The sequence below is a fragment of the Drosophila ananassae genome, chromosome XL (assembly GCF_017639315.1).
Source record: "Drosophila ananassae strain 14024-0371.13 chromosome XL, ASM1763931v2, whole genome shotgun sequence".
Classification (NCBI taxonomy): Eukaryota; Metazoa; Arthropoda; class Insecta; order Diptera; family Drosophilidae; genus Drosophila; species Drosophila ananassae.
The window spans coordinates 19608431-19624961 of NC_057931.1; the positions used below are offsets into that span (position 1 = coordinate 19608431).

A 16531-nucleotide genomic window follows, 5' to 3' on the forward strand; every position below is an offset into this window, starting at 1 on the left:
CGTAGCTGCACTGCCCAAAGCGGCAGCGGAGAGACGGTTATGTATTCTTAAGTATATAGTTATGTTATGTATATATGTTCGCTTAGGCGGAGGTATGTGAACATGCATAAGGTCCACTCGTGTTACGTATTGCAATGACACAGCGGGCGATTCATATTTCGGTGCACTTAGGTTTATGACCGAGGCCTTGAATAACATAAAGACTGCGACAAAGTGTTACAGTGTGTACCCTTTAAGTACTCTTGGTACAGTGGGTGGTCGATATATATATATACAAGATATTAATTGTGCATATATGTGCATATTACATCTCCCTCCTTTTGAAAAATAACGTAATTTAATGGAGTTTTTTTCTAACATAGATGGTACAAAGTTTAATAAATGATATTAACAATAAGATAAAAAAAAAAAATTTTTTTTTTTGTTCTTTTAGGTATGCTTATCTCTTATCTCTTTTTTTTTTGATTTGGTCATTTTTCTTTTTTTATACCCTTGCAGAGGGTATTATAATTTTGGTCAAAAGTGTGCAACGCAGTGAAGGAGACATCTCCGACCTTATAAAGTATATATATTCTTGATCAGGATCACCTCCTGAGTCGATATGATCATGTCCGTCTGTCCGTCTGTCCGTCTGTCCGTCTGTCCGTCGGTCCGTCTGTCCGTCTGTCTGTTTCTACGCAAACTAGTCTCTCAGTTTTAAAGCTATCGAGTTGAAACTTTGCACACACCCTTCTTTCCTTTGCAGGCAGTATATAAGTCGGAACGGCCGGGATCGGTCGACTATATCCTATAGCTGCCATATAACTGATTGATCGGAAATGCCATAACTTTGGTGTTTTTTAAGTTAGAGGGTTGGGAGTTTCTACACATGTTATATTTGACCAAAATATCTTATGTACAAAATTTCGTAAGGATCGGCCGACTATATCCTATAGCTGTCATAGAACGATCGAAATTGGCATAACTTTGGTGTTTTTTAAGTTAGATAGATGGGATTTGGTACAGATTCAATTTTGGGAAAAAAAATCTGATTTGTCGAATTTCATAAGGATCGGCCAACTATATCCTATAGCTGTCATATAACTGATTGATCGGAAATGCTATAACTTCGTTGTTTTTCAAGTTAAAAGCATGGGAGTTTCAATGGATTCCTCTTTTGGCAAAATAATTCGATATGCCAAATTTCATAAGGATCGGCCGACTATATACGATCCGCTATATATCTAATAATATAAGATGCGTGGCGCCACCTAGCGGACTGCGACTCAACTGCAAGGGTATATCAACTTCGGCTCCGCCCGAAGTTAGCTTTCCTTTCTTGTTTTGTGTGTTTTTATGTATGTATTTATGTATGTATGAGTTAAAACGATTTTTTTAATATTCTTAAAAAAAAGAATTTAATCGTTTTTACATTTTTATTTGAGTGTCGGATTGGAACTGACACTTATGTTTCTTATAATTAATAATTACACCTATGGGTTGCTCCACCTATGGGTTGCTGCCGCGATCTCGGTCGCGGTTGCTGCTGCTGCTGGCGTCCCTCGATGTCATTGGTAGCTGATGTTGTTGCTGTAGCTTAAGTCCATATCTTCATTGCTAATTGGTCAATGCAAGTGCATTGTGTTGTTGGTGGATGCACTTGCCATTAAGTTCAGTGAGCTTTGCCAAATATTTGGGTGTTTTCTTTCTTTTGGCTTTCCCACGATCGCAAGCATAATCAATGCTTACTCAGCGCACGTGTCTTTCGATCAGTAAGCTCTTTTGCAGTTGTTATTAAGAACTTATGCGCTTGGAATTAGCGTTTTATTAGTATTATCTAGTATTAGTAGTATTATCTATGATTAATTGAAGGGAGAGGACTTCGTTAACTTTAGGGTTTACCGCTGACAGTTCCGTTCTATAGATGTTTTCGCCGATCTGTACTGTGGAGTTCCTGTGCTGGATGATGAAGGATCCTTGAAGATTAAGGTTCTTTCCGTCCAAAGACACCATTCCGTTAAAGTCGTTCATCATCAGTGTTCCTGGTAGTAATTCCTCAAAATTAGGCACATGTTGGCTGTTGATTGCCTTGCATTCCGGTGGTCTTAGGTTTAATAGAGCGCTTACGCAAGTGTCGTTGCTTAAGTCTAACAGTTTATCCGTAACACAAATGGTTCTATCATTATGCGATTCACATGGTTTCGATATCGCGAATAGTCCCTTTTTACATTTGCTTTGACTAATAGGGTTCTAAAGATTTCATTACTTATTATTGGGATACAGAAGAGCTTTATTATTCGATGCAAGTTTGACTTTTGAAAATTCTAGTAATTCTTCCATATTAATAAACAGATTATTTCCTTTATTAAAAATTTGTTCTAAAATATTGGATTCTATTGTTGAGAATATAAAAGAGTTTATAATATTTGTTTTGGCCCAAGTTATTATGTAGTATATGATATATTTCTTCTTTTACTATTTGAATTCTATATCTGAGTATATTTGCCTCTTCATTAATTATTTCGTTTGAAATTTTAGTTATTTTTAAAATGGCATTCGTTTCGTTACTTATTTGATTAATTTTCTCACTTAATTATACCCTTGCAGAGGGTATTATAATTTTGGTCAAAAGTGTGCAACGCAGTGAAGGAGACATCTCCGACCCTATAAAGTATATATATTCTTGATCAGGATCACCTCCTGAGTCGATATGAGCATGTCCGTCTGTCCGTCTGTCCGTCTGTCCGTCTGTCCGTTTCTACGCAAACTAGTCTCTCAGTTTTAAAGCTATCGAGTTGAAACTTTGCACACACCCTTCTTTCCTTTGCAGGCAGTATATAAGTCGGAACGGCCGGGATCGGTCGACTATATCCTATAGCTGCCATATAACTGATTGATCGGAAATGCCATAACTTTGGTGTTTTTTAAGTTAGAGGGTTGGGACTTTCCACACATGTTATATTTGACCAAAATATCTTGTGTGCAAAATTTCATAAGGATCGGCCGACTATATCCTACAGCTGTCATAGAACGATCGAAATTGGCATAACTTTGGTGTTTTTTAAGTTAGAAAGATGGGATTTGGTACAGATTATTCTTTTGGCAAAATAATTCGATATGCCAAATTTCATAAGGATCGGCCGACTATATACGATCCGCTATATATCTAATAATATAAGATGCGTGGCGCCACCTAGCGGACTGCGACTGAACTGCAAGGGTATATCAACTTCGGCTCCGCCCGAAGTTAGCTTTCCTTTCTTGTTTTTTATTTATTATAACCTGCTTATTATTATTTTCTAATTGTCCGTTTATTTTGTTTTTAATATCTCATGATCATGGCGGTTCGGATGTATGGATGATTTTGAATGTTCCCTCTTGTTTGGCCGCAAGTCCAGTCGCAAGTGAGATCACTTGTGAATTTGAATAATCGAGGACTGTAGACAGGCTGAGGCAAGTTGGTATGAATAGTCTGAAAGTTAGTTTCTGATGTTATTCTTGTGTATTATTTTCCCGGATTGAGTTTTTATTGTAGTGTTATTATTTTCTTTGACTGTTTCTTTTTTATAGCGTGGGGTAAGTTTGGTACCTAATCTTTTGTCGATTTTTACATGAATTGTATCTCCTGTCTCATATTGTTTTGGCTGTACTTTATCCTGATTATGGTATTCTAAGTCGGCTACCTGTTTTTTTTATTATACCCTTGCAGAGGGTATTATAATTTTCAAAAGTGTGCAACGCAGTGAAGGAGACATCTCCGACCCTATAAAGTATATATATTCTTGATCAGGATCACCTCCTGAATCGATATGAGCATGTCCGTCTGTCCGTCTATCTTTTTCTACGCAAACTAGTCTCTCAGTTTTAAAGCTATCGAGTTCAAACTTTGCATACATCCTTCTTTCCTTTGCAGGCAGTATATAAGTCGGAACGGCCGGGATCGGTCGACTATATTCTATAGCTGCCATATAACTGATTGATCGGAAATGCCATAACTTTGGTGTTTTTTAAGTTAGAGAGTTGGGACTTTCCACACATGTTATGTTTGACCAAAATATCTTATGTACAATTTCAGAAGGATCGGCCGACTATATCCTATAGCTGTCATAGAACAATCGAAATTGGCATAACTTTGGTGTTTTTTAAGTTAGAAAGATGGGATTTGGTACAGATTCTATTTTAGGAAAAACAATCTGATCTGCCAATTTTTTCCAATTTTCGGCCGACTATATACGATCCGCTATATATCTAATAATATAAGATGAGTGGCGCCACCTAGCGGACTGCGACTGAACTGCAAGGGTATATCAACTTCGGCTCCGCCCGAAGTTAGCTTTCCTTTCTTGTTTTTTTCCTGAATTTGGTCCGCTGTTTCTATTATTTTTTTCTGTAATATAAATGTTTATGTGGATGATTTCTCCTGGGTACTTAGGGATGGGAGTTGGTTGGATTGCCCCCTTTGGTGGGTGTCTATCGTATATGGATTCTCTACTTGTTTGACAGGATTGGACTATTGCCTGAATTTTCTTTTGAGCTTGTGGGAAAAGTATTTTTTAAGAATTTGTATTTTGTTTTCATTTGTGTCTCTGTGTGCCCTTTTGTGCTCTAATGTAATGATCTGATTCTGGGTTGTTTCTGAAGATGTACCTTCAACTTGATTACTAGTAAACCTAACTTTGTAAGACTTGAAGTGCGTAGGATAAATAGTTTGAATTTTTCCCATTATTTCTTCTGAAGTGTAGATACCATTGATAATTCTGGGATCTAATCGGGCTCTGAGTATATTAATGATTTCCTGTTCTGTGTAAGAAATCTTTTTTATTATATGGCGATGAAAAGTTGGAAATGGAATTTCGAAGTTATACGCATCAGAGTTTTCTTTTAATAAAAAAATTTGGTTTTTAAATGCGTTGATCGGGGCTTCTACTGAGAATATTAGATTATGTGAGGAACTTTCGTCGCTGTGGATTGTAGAGTCTGAATGGATTGAATTAACTTCTGGTCGGGCTCTGGATAGGGCGTCGTCTACTACGTTAGCTACACCGGGCTTTTACTTAATTTCTGGAGTTGGGACTTTCCACACATGTTATGTTTGACCAAAATATCTTATGTACAAAATTTCAGAAGGATCGGCCGACTATATCCTATAGCTGTCATAGAACAATCGAAATTGGCATAACTTTGGTGTTTTTTAAGTTAGAAAGATGGGATTTGGTACAGATTCTATTTTGGGAAAAACAATCTGATCTGCCAATTTTTTCCAATTTTCGGCCGACTATATACGATCCGCTATATATCTAATAATATAAGATGAGTGGCGCCACCTAGCGGACTGCGACTGAACTGCAAGGGTATATCAACTTCGGCTCCGCCCGAAGTTAGCTTTCCTTTCTTGTTTTTTTCCTGAATTTGGTCCGCTGTTTCTATTATTTTTTTCTGTAATACAAATGTTTATGTGGATGATTTCTCCTGGGTACTTAGGGATGGGAGTTGGTTGGATTGCCCCCTTTGGTGGGTGTCTATCGTATATGGATTCTCTACTTGTTTGACAGGATTGGACTATTGCCTGAATTTTCTTTTGAGCTTGTGGGAAAAGTATTTTTTAAGAATTTGTATTTTGTTTTCATTTTTGTCTCTGTGTGCCCTTTTGTGCTCTAATGTAATGATCTGATTCTGGGTTGTTTCTGAAGATGTACCTTCAACTTGATTACTAGTAAACCTTACTTTGTAAGACTTGAAGTGCGTAGGATAAATAGTTTGAATTTTTCCCATTATTTCTTCTGAAGTGTAGATACCATTGATAATTCTGGGATCTAATCGGGCTCTGAGTATATTAATGATTTCCTGTTCTGTGTAAGAAATCTTTTTTATTATATGGCGATGAAAAGTTGGAAATGGAATTTCGAAGTTATACGCATCAGAGTTTTCTTTTAATAAAAAAATTTGGTTTTTAAATGCGTTGATCGGGGCTTCTACTGAGAATATTAGATTATGTGAGGAACTTTCGTCGCTGTGGATTGTAGAGTCTGAATGGATTGAATTAACTTCTGGTCGGGCTCTGGATAGGGCGTCTGCTACTACGTTAGCTACACCGGGCTTTTATTTAATTTCTGGGCTGTATTCGCCGATAATGTCCCTCCAGCGTTTTAGCTTGGCATTGTGGTTATTTGCACTATTTGAAAAGGTCACGGGTTGGTGGTCTGTATAAATTGTCACTTTCGAATATCCGTACAGATAATTTCTTAAGCTTTGGAGAGCCCATACGATGGCTAACATTTCCCTTTCGTTCGTTACGTAATTCGAGAGGGTACGGGATATGAATGTTATTGGTCTATGGTTCTGTTCTAAAACGGCTCCTATGGCAAAATTTGATGCGTCTGTGGTGAATTGGAATTCCTTCGTGAAGTCTGGGTACGCTAATGTTACATCCCTAGATATAAGTGTGTTTTTAAGTTTTTCGAATGCACCCGTTGCTTCTTTGTCTAGGTCAGTGGTTCCCAAACTTTTTTCTGTCATGGACCCCTTTGAGGACTTTGCAGGATCCGGTGGACCCCCTTCAGCACTCCCTAACAAATAACCGCAAATCTCCTCGTTCTGTGATATTCAATCTGTTCCTTTTTTTTGTTAATAAGTTTGTAACGGCACTAAAACTTTTTTCGACGAGATATGATGAGGGAAACGCTATGAGAAGCTTTTGCGTGATTGCCCACAGGATATTTTTTAGGTATTTCTGCCTGCAACCAAAATTTCTGATACCCTTTTTTAAATGTCACTTTCAGCTCCTCATTAGTGCTGAGCTCGAGTAGCTCCTCTTGTAATATCACATTCTCCACTTCTGTTTCATCAAATGGATTTATGATCCATGGTGGTATTTCCATCGACAGAATGTCTTCAAATCTAGTATGAAAATCACCATGCAGGGCAATCAAATGTTGAATGTATGTCTGAATATCTTCATCAAGGCATTCTACCTGCGATAAGTTTGAAAACTGTGAAAATTCGCGCCGACCAATATTTCCCTTCATAAACTTCAATTTACCAATAAAAGCTGAAATTACACTCTTTGTTGTTATTAAATTAAGGCTGTCCCCTTGTAATTGTAAGTTGAGCTCATTAAATTTTTGAAACAAATCTGTCAAATAGGCGACGTCTGCTTTAAAATTGATTAGGTTTTTTTTTAAATCAGGATCTTTACTGCCCAGAAATTCCTGTCCTGAGTTGAAAAGTGAATAAAATCTTGATAAGCATGCACCTTTCGACAACCAGCGTACTTCGGTATGTAACAGCAATCGTTGGAAATCTTCATCATTTTCATCGCACAATTGTGTGAATAAGCTCGTATTTAATGCATTGCTTCTAATTTTGTTAACTGCATTAAGCACAAATTGAAGCGATTGGTGCAATCTGTCACTTAAATTTTTCGCTACTAGATGTTGTCGGTGGATAACACAATGAATTGTAGTTACCTCTGGTATAATTCTTTTAAGATGGCTTATAAACCCACGATATCGCCCGACCATGGCAGGAGCTCCATCTGTTGCCACCGAAATAACGTTTGTGAATGGAATCGATTTTTCTTTAAAAAAATCACTGAGAACAGCAAATATTGATTCACCTTTAGTGTCCGTCTTCAAAGTTCTTGCAAATAGTAGCTCTTCATGGATTTCTTCGCCCATAACAAATCGAACATATGCCAATAATAATGCTTCGTTGCCAGGTAAAGTTGACTCGTCCAGTTGAATAGAAAAATGAGTTGTTTGCAGATAATCACACAAGAAACTTTCAACATCAGAGCTCATTTCATCAATACGTCTTTGTACAGTGTTGTTACTCAACGGAATTTTTTTTGAATATGTCTAATGAAGATTTGTGCAGAACAGTTTTTAAGACCTCTTCAACAGCAGGTAAAATTAACTGTTCTCCAATGGTGTGCGGTTTTCCAGATTTTGCTATGAGTAATGAGATATTGTAAGATGCCCGCAAGCCATCATCATTGCTTTCAGACGTTGAAGCAAACATACTGTGCACGGTGGGTCTTTTTTCATATTTTTCTTTTAATGTTTGGAAATATTTTAAATCTTTATCTTTTTTATCTGAATGACACCTTCTTAGGTGCTCTTCCAGCTTTGATGGTTTCATGGAGTCATTGCCCAAAACTTTGTTGCATAAAATGCATGTGGGCAACCGTTTGTCTGCCTGTGATGGAAGAAAACCAAATTTTAAATATTCAACACTATACTGACGACACTTCTTCTTAGATTCGGTCATGTTTCGTATCAATTACCAATCTGCAATGTAAACAATAAATAAAAAACCGAACAATCAAATACCTATTGAACTTATATACTTCCATAAAATAATATATTATTATAAATATACCTATCTCATATAGAGTAAGGTTGGTTGGAAGAGATTTCTTTCCATTTAATTAACATTTTTTGTAAAAAAAATTGTAAAGTAAATAATATATGAAATAAAAATACAACTCGTTAATTAAATAACGCAAAACCTTACAGTAGTTTGTCGAAAATCAAGAGAAGAATCGATTCCACTAATAAAAACATTAGGGTAAAATTTTATCCAACAAAATTGAAATTATGCCGTGTTTGATTATTACTCAACTTTTGATTAACACAGGTCTTACGCTTTTTGATTAACACGTTATTGTATATACCCATTACTTTTTTATTGTTTTTATCCCACAGGAAGGTGATACTACTCATGATAATAAACAACTTTTCCTATGAAGCCGCTTCCGAAATCTCGAAAAAAATCTGTTTTTCCATACTTCCATTTCTCGAGATTTCATAGGGAAAGTTATTTATTTACATGAGTTGAATCACTTTCCCGCGAGAACAAAACGATAAAAAAGTCACGGTGTATGCATATAACAAATAGGCAGGTATGTACTTATACTTACTTTTGCGATACTGGTAATCACTAGGTAATATCGATTCACTTTACTTTTAGAAAGTGTGGAAACAAATTATGGCACTAATATCGATTCAGATTTCCTTATGACATTTCGGAAATGAGAAACGTTTCTCCTTGACATTCGTATTTATAAACAAATTCATTTGCACGTTTGTAGAGGTGCAGAACTTGCTGAGCTTCTCGATGTTTTTTAAAATACATCGATGTTTTTCATTTTTCCAAAACATCGAGGTATCGATGTTTCCATCGATGTTTTCTGCACCTCTACACGTTTGAACAAGTATTGCGGACGGGACGGTTGCCGGCAGCGGCGCGTCGACGACAAGTCTCGACGCGTTGTACTGAATATGGAACAAATTTTTACAATTTTACAGGGTTTTACAAGTAACAGTCGCTGAGCTTCTCAAAATATTATCTGCCTATAGTGATAGAAGTCAAGCCAATATCTTAGTTCTTCACTATCGAAACCAAATTAATTTTCATTCACCCCCGCTTACAAAGTGTAGACCCCCATTTTTTGTTAGACCCAACGTAGACCCCCGTCGAGTCTCCCGTGGACCCCTGGGGGTCCACCTGGACCACTTTGGGAACTACTGGTCTAGGTTAATAGCTATTCTGCTTGACTTGTATTTGGATACGCGTCCTTCTTCTCCCTTTAAGAGGACAGTTAAAGGTTTGGCAATCTTCGCATAATCTTTAATAAATCTCCTATAATAGCTTGTCATTCCTAAAAATGATCGAAGTTCCTTTAGTGTTTTAGGTATTGGAAAGTTTTTAATTGTCTTGATTTTTTCGATGTTGGTTTTAACTCCCTCTTCTGAAATGGTGTATCCCAGAAAATCGACTTCTTTTTTGAAAAAGTGGCATTTGTCGATTTGTATCCTCATATTGGCTTTTTGTTATGTTAGAAACACTTTGTTCAAGTTTTCAGCATGATCGTTTTCTGTTTTGCTGAAAACGATGATGTCGTCAACGTACACATAACAGATTTTCCCTATGTGTTCTCGCAAAATGTCATCTAAAGCTCTTTGAAATATGGCTGGTGAATTTTTTAATCCAAATGGTAATCTGGTAAATTCGTATTTGCCTCCATTCACTGCCACTTTTTAAGTCTAGTACTGAGACGAATCTGTTGTTTCCTAGTTGTGCGATTATTTCGCCTATTTCAGGAATGGGGTACCGATCGGATATTGTTACCTCATTGAGCTTTCTATAGTCAATAACTAGCCTGTATTTTTGTTTATCATTAGTGTCGGTTTTTTTCGGGACTACCCAAACTGGTGCATTATAGGGTGACCGTGAGGGTCTAATAATGCCATCCTGCAGCATTTCTTGAATTTGTTGTTCTACTTCTTGTCTAAGCGATGCCGGATATGGGTAGTGCTTTCCGTAGACAGGGGTATCGGAGGAAGTTCTAATTTCACCTACAACTCTGGTAGTGTAAGTTAGTTTAGTTTCAGGATCGGCGAAAACGTTTTTATGGGTGTCGGTAAATTTTTTGATTATTTCTCTTTGAGTTTCTGTCATATGTTCGTCTGTTGTTCTGATCTTGTTTACGGCTTGTGCCTCTAATTGATGGATTTTAATTTTCCTATTATTTTCCAACAGCAGAATATCATTTTAAACGTCTATTATTGCCCCTAGTTTTTTCATAGTGTCGTACTAGTTTCGCTTGAATGTAATTTTGATTTGAGCCGGTGTCAATCAAGAATTTCAGAGTTTTGCCGTTCCCGATAGTTACCTTAAAATAGGGTAAGGAGGAACGGTTTATTCTAAAAAATATAGTTCTGACATATCAATGGATTCCTGTTGTTCCCTCTTGTTTGGCCGCAAGTCCAGTCTCAAGTGAGATCACTTGTGAATTTGAATAATCGAGGACTGTAGACAGGCTGAGGCAAGTTGGTATGAATAGTCTGAAAGTTAGTTTCTGATGTTATTCTTGTGTATTATTTTCCCGGATTGAGTTTTTATTGTAGTGTTATTATTTTCTTTGACTGTTTCTTTTTTATAGCGTGGGGTAAGTTTGGTACCTAATCTTTTGTCGATTTTTACATGAATTGTATCTCCTGTCTCATATTGTTTTGGCTGTACTTTATCCTGATTATGGTATTCTAAGTCGGCTACCTGTTTTTTTTATTATACCCTTGCAGAGGGTATTATAATTTTCAAAAGTGTGCACCGCAGTGAAGGAGACATCTCCGACCCTATAAAGTATATATATTCTTGATCAGGATCACCTCCTGAATCGATATGAGCATGTCCGTCTGTCCGTCTATCTTTTTCTACGCAAACTAGTCTCTCAGTTTTAAAGCTATCGAGTTCAAACTTTGCATACATCCTTCTTTCCTTTGCAGGCAGTATATAAGTCGGAACGGCCGGGATCGGTCGACTATATTCTATAGCTGCCATATAACTGATTGATCGGAAATGCCATAACTTTGGTGTTTTTTAAGTTAGAGAGTTGGGACTTTCCACACATGTTATGTTTGACCAAAATATCTTATGTACAATTTCAGAAGGATCGGCCGACTATATCCTATAGCTGTCATAGAACAATCGAAATTGGCATAACTTTGGTGTTTTTTAAGTTAGAAAGATGGGATTTGGTACAGATTCTATTTTAGGAAAAACAATCTGATCTGCCAATTTTTTCCAATTTTCGGCCGACTATATACGATCCGCTATATATCTAATAATATAAGATGAGTGGCGCCACCTAGCGGACTGCGACTGAACTGCAAGGGTATATCAACTTCGGCTCCGCCCGAAGTTAGCTTTCCTTTCTTGTTTTTTTCCTGAATTTGGTCCGCTGTTTCTATTATTTTTTTCTGTAATATAAATGTTTATGTGGATGATTTCTCCTGGGTACTTAGGGATGGGAGTTGGTTGGATTGCCCCCTTTGGTGGGTGTCTATCGTATATGGATTCTCTACTTGTTTGACAGGATTGGACTATTGCCTGAATTTTCTTTTGAGCTTGTGGGAAAAGTATTTTTTAAGAATTTGTATTTTGTTTTCATTTGTGTCTCTGTGTGCCCTTTTGTGCTCTAATGTAATGATCTGATTCTGGGTTGTTTCTGAAGATGTACCTTCAACTTGATTACTAGTAAACCTAACTTTGTAAGACTTGAAGTGCGTAGGATAAATAGTTTGAATTTTTCCCATTATTTCTTCTGAAGTGTAGATACCATTGATAATTCTGGGATCTAATCGGGCTCTGGGTATATTAATGATTTCCTGTTCTGTGTAAGAAATCTTTTTTATTATATGGCGATGAAAAGTTGGAAATGGAATTTCGAAGTTATACGCATCAGAGTTTTCTTTTAATAAAAAAATTTGGTTTTTAAATGCGTTGATCGGGGCTTCTACTGAGAATATTAGATTATGTGAGGAACTTTCGTCGCTGTGGATTGTAGAGTCTGAATGGATTGAATTAACTTCTGGTCGGGCTCTGGATAGGGCGTCGTCTACTACGTTAGCTACACCGGGCTTTTACTTAATTTCTGGAGTTGGGACTTTCCACACATGTTATGTTTGACCAAAATATCTTATGTACAAAATTTCAGAAGGATCGGCCGACTATATCCTATAGCTGTCATAGAACAATCGAAATTGGCATAACTTTGGTGTTTTTTAAGTTAGAAAGATGGGATTTGGTACAGATTCTATTTTGGGAAAAACAATCTGATCTGCCAATTTTTTCCAATTTTCGGCCGACTATATACGATCCGCTATATATCTAATAATATAAGATGAGTGGCGCCACCTAGCGGACTGCGACTGAACTGCAAGGGTATATCAACTTCGGCTCCGCCCGAAGTTAGCTTTCCTTTCTTGTTTTTTTCCTGAATTTGGTCCGCTGTTTCTATTATTTTTTTCTGTAATACAAATGTTTATGTGGATGATTTCTCCTGGGTACTTAGGGATGGGAGTTGGTTGGATTGCCCCCTTTGGTGGGTGTCTATCGTATATGGATTCTCTACTTGTTTGACAGGATTGGACTATTGCCTGAATTTTCTTTTGAGCTTGTGGGAAAAGTATTTTTTAAGAATTTGTATTTTGTTTTCATTTTTGTCTCTGTGTGCCCTTTTGTGCTCTAATGTAATGATCTGATTCTGGGTTGTTTCTGAAGATGTACCTTCAACTTGATTACTAGTAAACCTTACTTTGTAAGACTTGAAGTGCGTAGGATAAATAGTTTGAATTTTTCCCATTATTTCTTCTGAAGTGTAGATACCATTGATAATTCTGGGATCTAATCGGGCTCTGAGTATATTAATGATTTCCTGTTCTGTGTAAGAAATCTTTTTTATTATATGGCGATGAAAAGTTGGAAATGGAATTTCGAAGTTATACGCATCAGAGTTTTCTTTTAATAAAAAAATTTGGTTTTTAAATGCGTTGATCGGGGCTTCTACTGAGAATATTAGATTATGTGAGGAACTTTCGTCGCTGTGGATTGTAGAGTCTGAATGGATTGAATTAACTTCTGGTCGGGCTCTGGATAGGGCGTCTGCTACTACGTTAGCTACACCGGGCTTTTATTTAATTTCTGGGCTGTATTCGCCGATAATGTCCCTCCAGCGTTTTAGCTTGGCATTGTGGTTATTTGCACTATTTGAAAAGGTCACGGGTTGGTGGTCTGTATAAATTGTCACTTTCGAATATCCGTACAGATAATTTCTTAAGCTTTGGAGAGCCCATACGATGGCTAACATTTCCCTTTCGTTCGTTACGTAATTCGAGAGGGTACGGGATATGAATGTTATTGGTCTATGGTTCTGTTCTAAAACGGCTCCTATGGCAAAATTTGATGCGTCTGTGGTGAATTGGAATTCCTTCGTGAAGTCTGGGTACGCTAATGTTACATCCCTAGATATAAGTGTGTTTTTAAGTTTTTCGAATGCACCCGTTGCTTCTTTGTCTAGGTTAATAGCTATTCTGTTTGACTTGTATTTGGATACGCGTTCTTCTTCTCCCTTTAAGAGGACAGTTAAAGGTTTGGCAATCTTCGCATAATCTTTAATAAATCTCCTATAATAGCTTGTCATTCCTAAAAATGATCGAAGTTCCTTTAGTGTTTTAGGTATTGGAAAGTTTTTAATTGTCTTGATTTTTTCGATGTTGGTTTTAACTCCCTCTTCTGAAATGGTGTATCCCAGAAAATCGACTTCTTTTTTGAAAAAGTGGCATTTGTCGATTTGTATCCTCATATTGGCTTTTTGTTATGTTAGAAACACTTTGTTCAAGTTTTCAGCATGATCGTTTTCTGTTTTGCTGAAAACGATGATGTCGTCAACGTACACATAACAGATTTTCCCTATGTGTTCTCGCAAAATGTCATCTAAAGCTCTTTGAAATATGGCTGGTGAATTTTTTAATCCAAATGGTAATCTGGTAAATTCGTATTTGCCTCCATTCACTGCCACTTTTTAAGTCTAGTACTGAGACGAATCTGTTGTTTCCTAGTTGTGCGATTATTTCGCCTATTTCAGGAATGGGGTACCGATCGGATATTGTTACCTCATTGAGCTTTCTATAGTCAATAACTAGCCTGTATTTTTGTTTATCATTAGTGTCGGTTTTTTTCGGGACTACCCAAACTGGTGCATTATAGGGTGACCGTGAGGGTCTAATAATGCCATCCTGCAGCATTTCTTGAATTTTTTGTTCTACTTCTTGTCTAAGCGATGCCGGATATGGGTAGTGCTTTCCGTAGACAGGGGTATCGGAGGAAGTTCTAATTTCACCTACAACTCTGGTAGTGTAAGTTAGTTTAGTTTCAGGATCGGCGAAAACGTTTTTATGGGTGTCGGTAAATTTTTTGATTATTTCTCTTTGAGTTTCTGTCATATGTTCGTCTGTTGTTCTGATCTTGTTTACGGCTTGTGCCTCTAATTGATGGATTTTAATTTTCCTATTATTTTCCAACAGCTGAATATCATTTTAAACGTCTATTATTGCCCCTAGTTTTTTCATAGTGTCGTACTAGTTTCGCTTGAATGTAATTTTGATTTGAGCCGGTGTCAATCAAGAATTTCAGAGTTTTGCCGTACCCGATAGTTACCTTAAAATAGAGTAAGGAGGAACGGTTTATTCTAAAAAATATAGTTCTGACATATCAATGGATTCCTGTTGTTCCCTCTTGTTTGGCCGCAAGTCCAGTCTCAAGTGAGATCACTTGTGAATTTGAATAATCGAGGACTGTAGACAGGCTGAGGCAAGTTGGTATGAATAGTCTGAAAGTTAGTTTCTGATGTTATTCTTGTGTATTATTTTCCCGGATTGAGTTTTTATTGTAGTGTTATTATTTTCTTTGACTGTTTCTTTTTTATAGCGTGGGGTAAGTTTGGTACCTAATCTTTTGTCGATTTTTACATGAATTGTATCTCCTGTCTCATATTGTTTTGGCTGTACTTTATCCTGATTATGGTATTCTAAGTCGGCTACCTGTTTTTTTTATTATACCCTTGCAGAGGGTATTATAATTTTCAAAAGTGTGCAACGCAGTGAAGGAGACATCTCCGACCCTATAAAGTATATATATTCTTGATCAGGATCACCTCCTGAATCGATATGAGCATGTCCGTCTGTCCGTCTATCTTTTTCTACGCAAACTAGTCTCTCAGTTTTAAAGCTATCGAGTTCAAACTTTGCATACATCCTTCTTTCCTTTGCAGGCAGTATATAAGTCGGAACGGCCGGGATCGGTCGACTATATTCTATAGCTGCCATATAACTGATTGATCGGAAATGCCATAACTTTGGTGTTTTTTAAGTTAGAGAGTTGGGACTTTCCACACATGTTATGTTTGACCAAAATATCTTATGTACAAAATTTCAGAAGGATCGGCCGACTATATCCTATAGCTGTCATAGAACAATCGAAATTGGCATAACTTTGGTGTTTTTTAAGTTAGAAAGATGGGATTTGGTACAGATTCTATTTTGGGAAAAACAATCTGATCTGCCAATTTTTTCCAATTTTCGGCCGACTATATACGATCCGCTATATATCTAATAATATAAGATGAGTGGCGCCACCTAGCGGACTGCGACTGAACTGCAAGGGTATATCATCTTCGGCTCCGCCCGAAGTTAGCTTTCCTTTCTTGTTTTTTTCCTGAATTTGGTCCGCTGTTTCTATTATTTTTTTCTGTAATATAAATGTTTATGTGGATGATTTCTCCTGGGTACTTAGGGATGGGAGTTGGTTGGATTGCCCCCTTTGGTGGGTGTCTATCGTATATGGATTCTCTACTTGTTTGACAGGATTGGACTATTGCCTGAATTTTCTTTTGAGCTTGTGGGAAAAGTATTTTTTAAGAATTTGTATTTTGTTTTCATTTGTGTCTCTGTGTGCCCTTTTGTGCTCTAATGTAATGATCTGATTCTGGGTTGTTTCTGAAGATGTACCTTCAACTTGATTACTAGTAAACCTAACTTTGTAAGACTTGAAGTGCGTAGGATAAATAGTTTGAATTTTTCCCATTATTTCTTCTGAAGTGTAGATACCATTGATAATTCTGGGATCTAATCGGGCTCTGAGTATATTAATGATTTCCTGTTCTGTGTAAGAAATCTTTTTTATTATATGGCGATGAAAAGTTGGAAATGGA

The 16531-nt window shown here is 36.9% G+C and overlaps 1 protein-coding gene and 1 long non-coding RNA gene across 2 annotated transcripts in view; both read left to right on the forward strand.

Moving 5' to 3' along the window:
- The window catches only part of LOC6502870 (neuronal acetylcholine receptor subunit alpha-7), a 580669-nt gene that overhangs the window by 341970 nt on the left and 222168 nt on the right, over nt 1-16531 (forward strand). The gene's annotated exons all lie outside the window — the stretch shown is intronic.
- On the forward strand, nt 7547-8306 carry LOC116656413. Its single transcript, XR_004311375.1, has 2 exons — nt 7547-8008; nt 8092-8306. It is a non-coding gene; the product is annotated as an uncharacterized LOC116656413 (long non-coding RNA).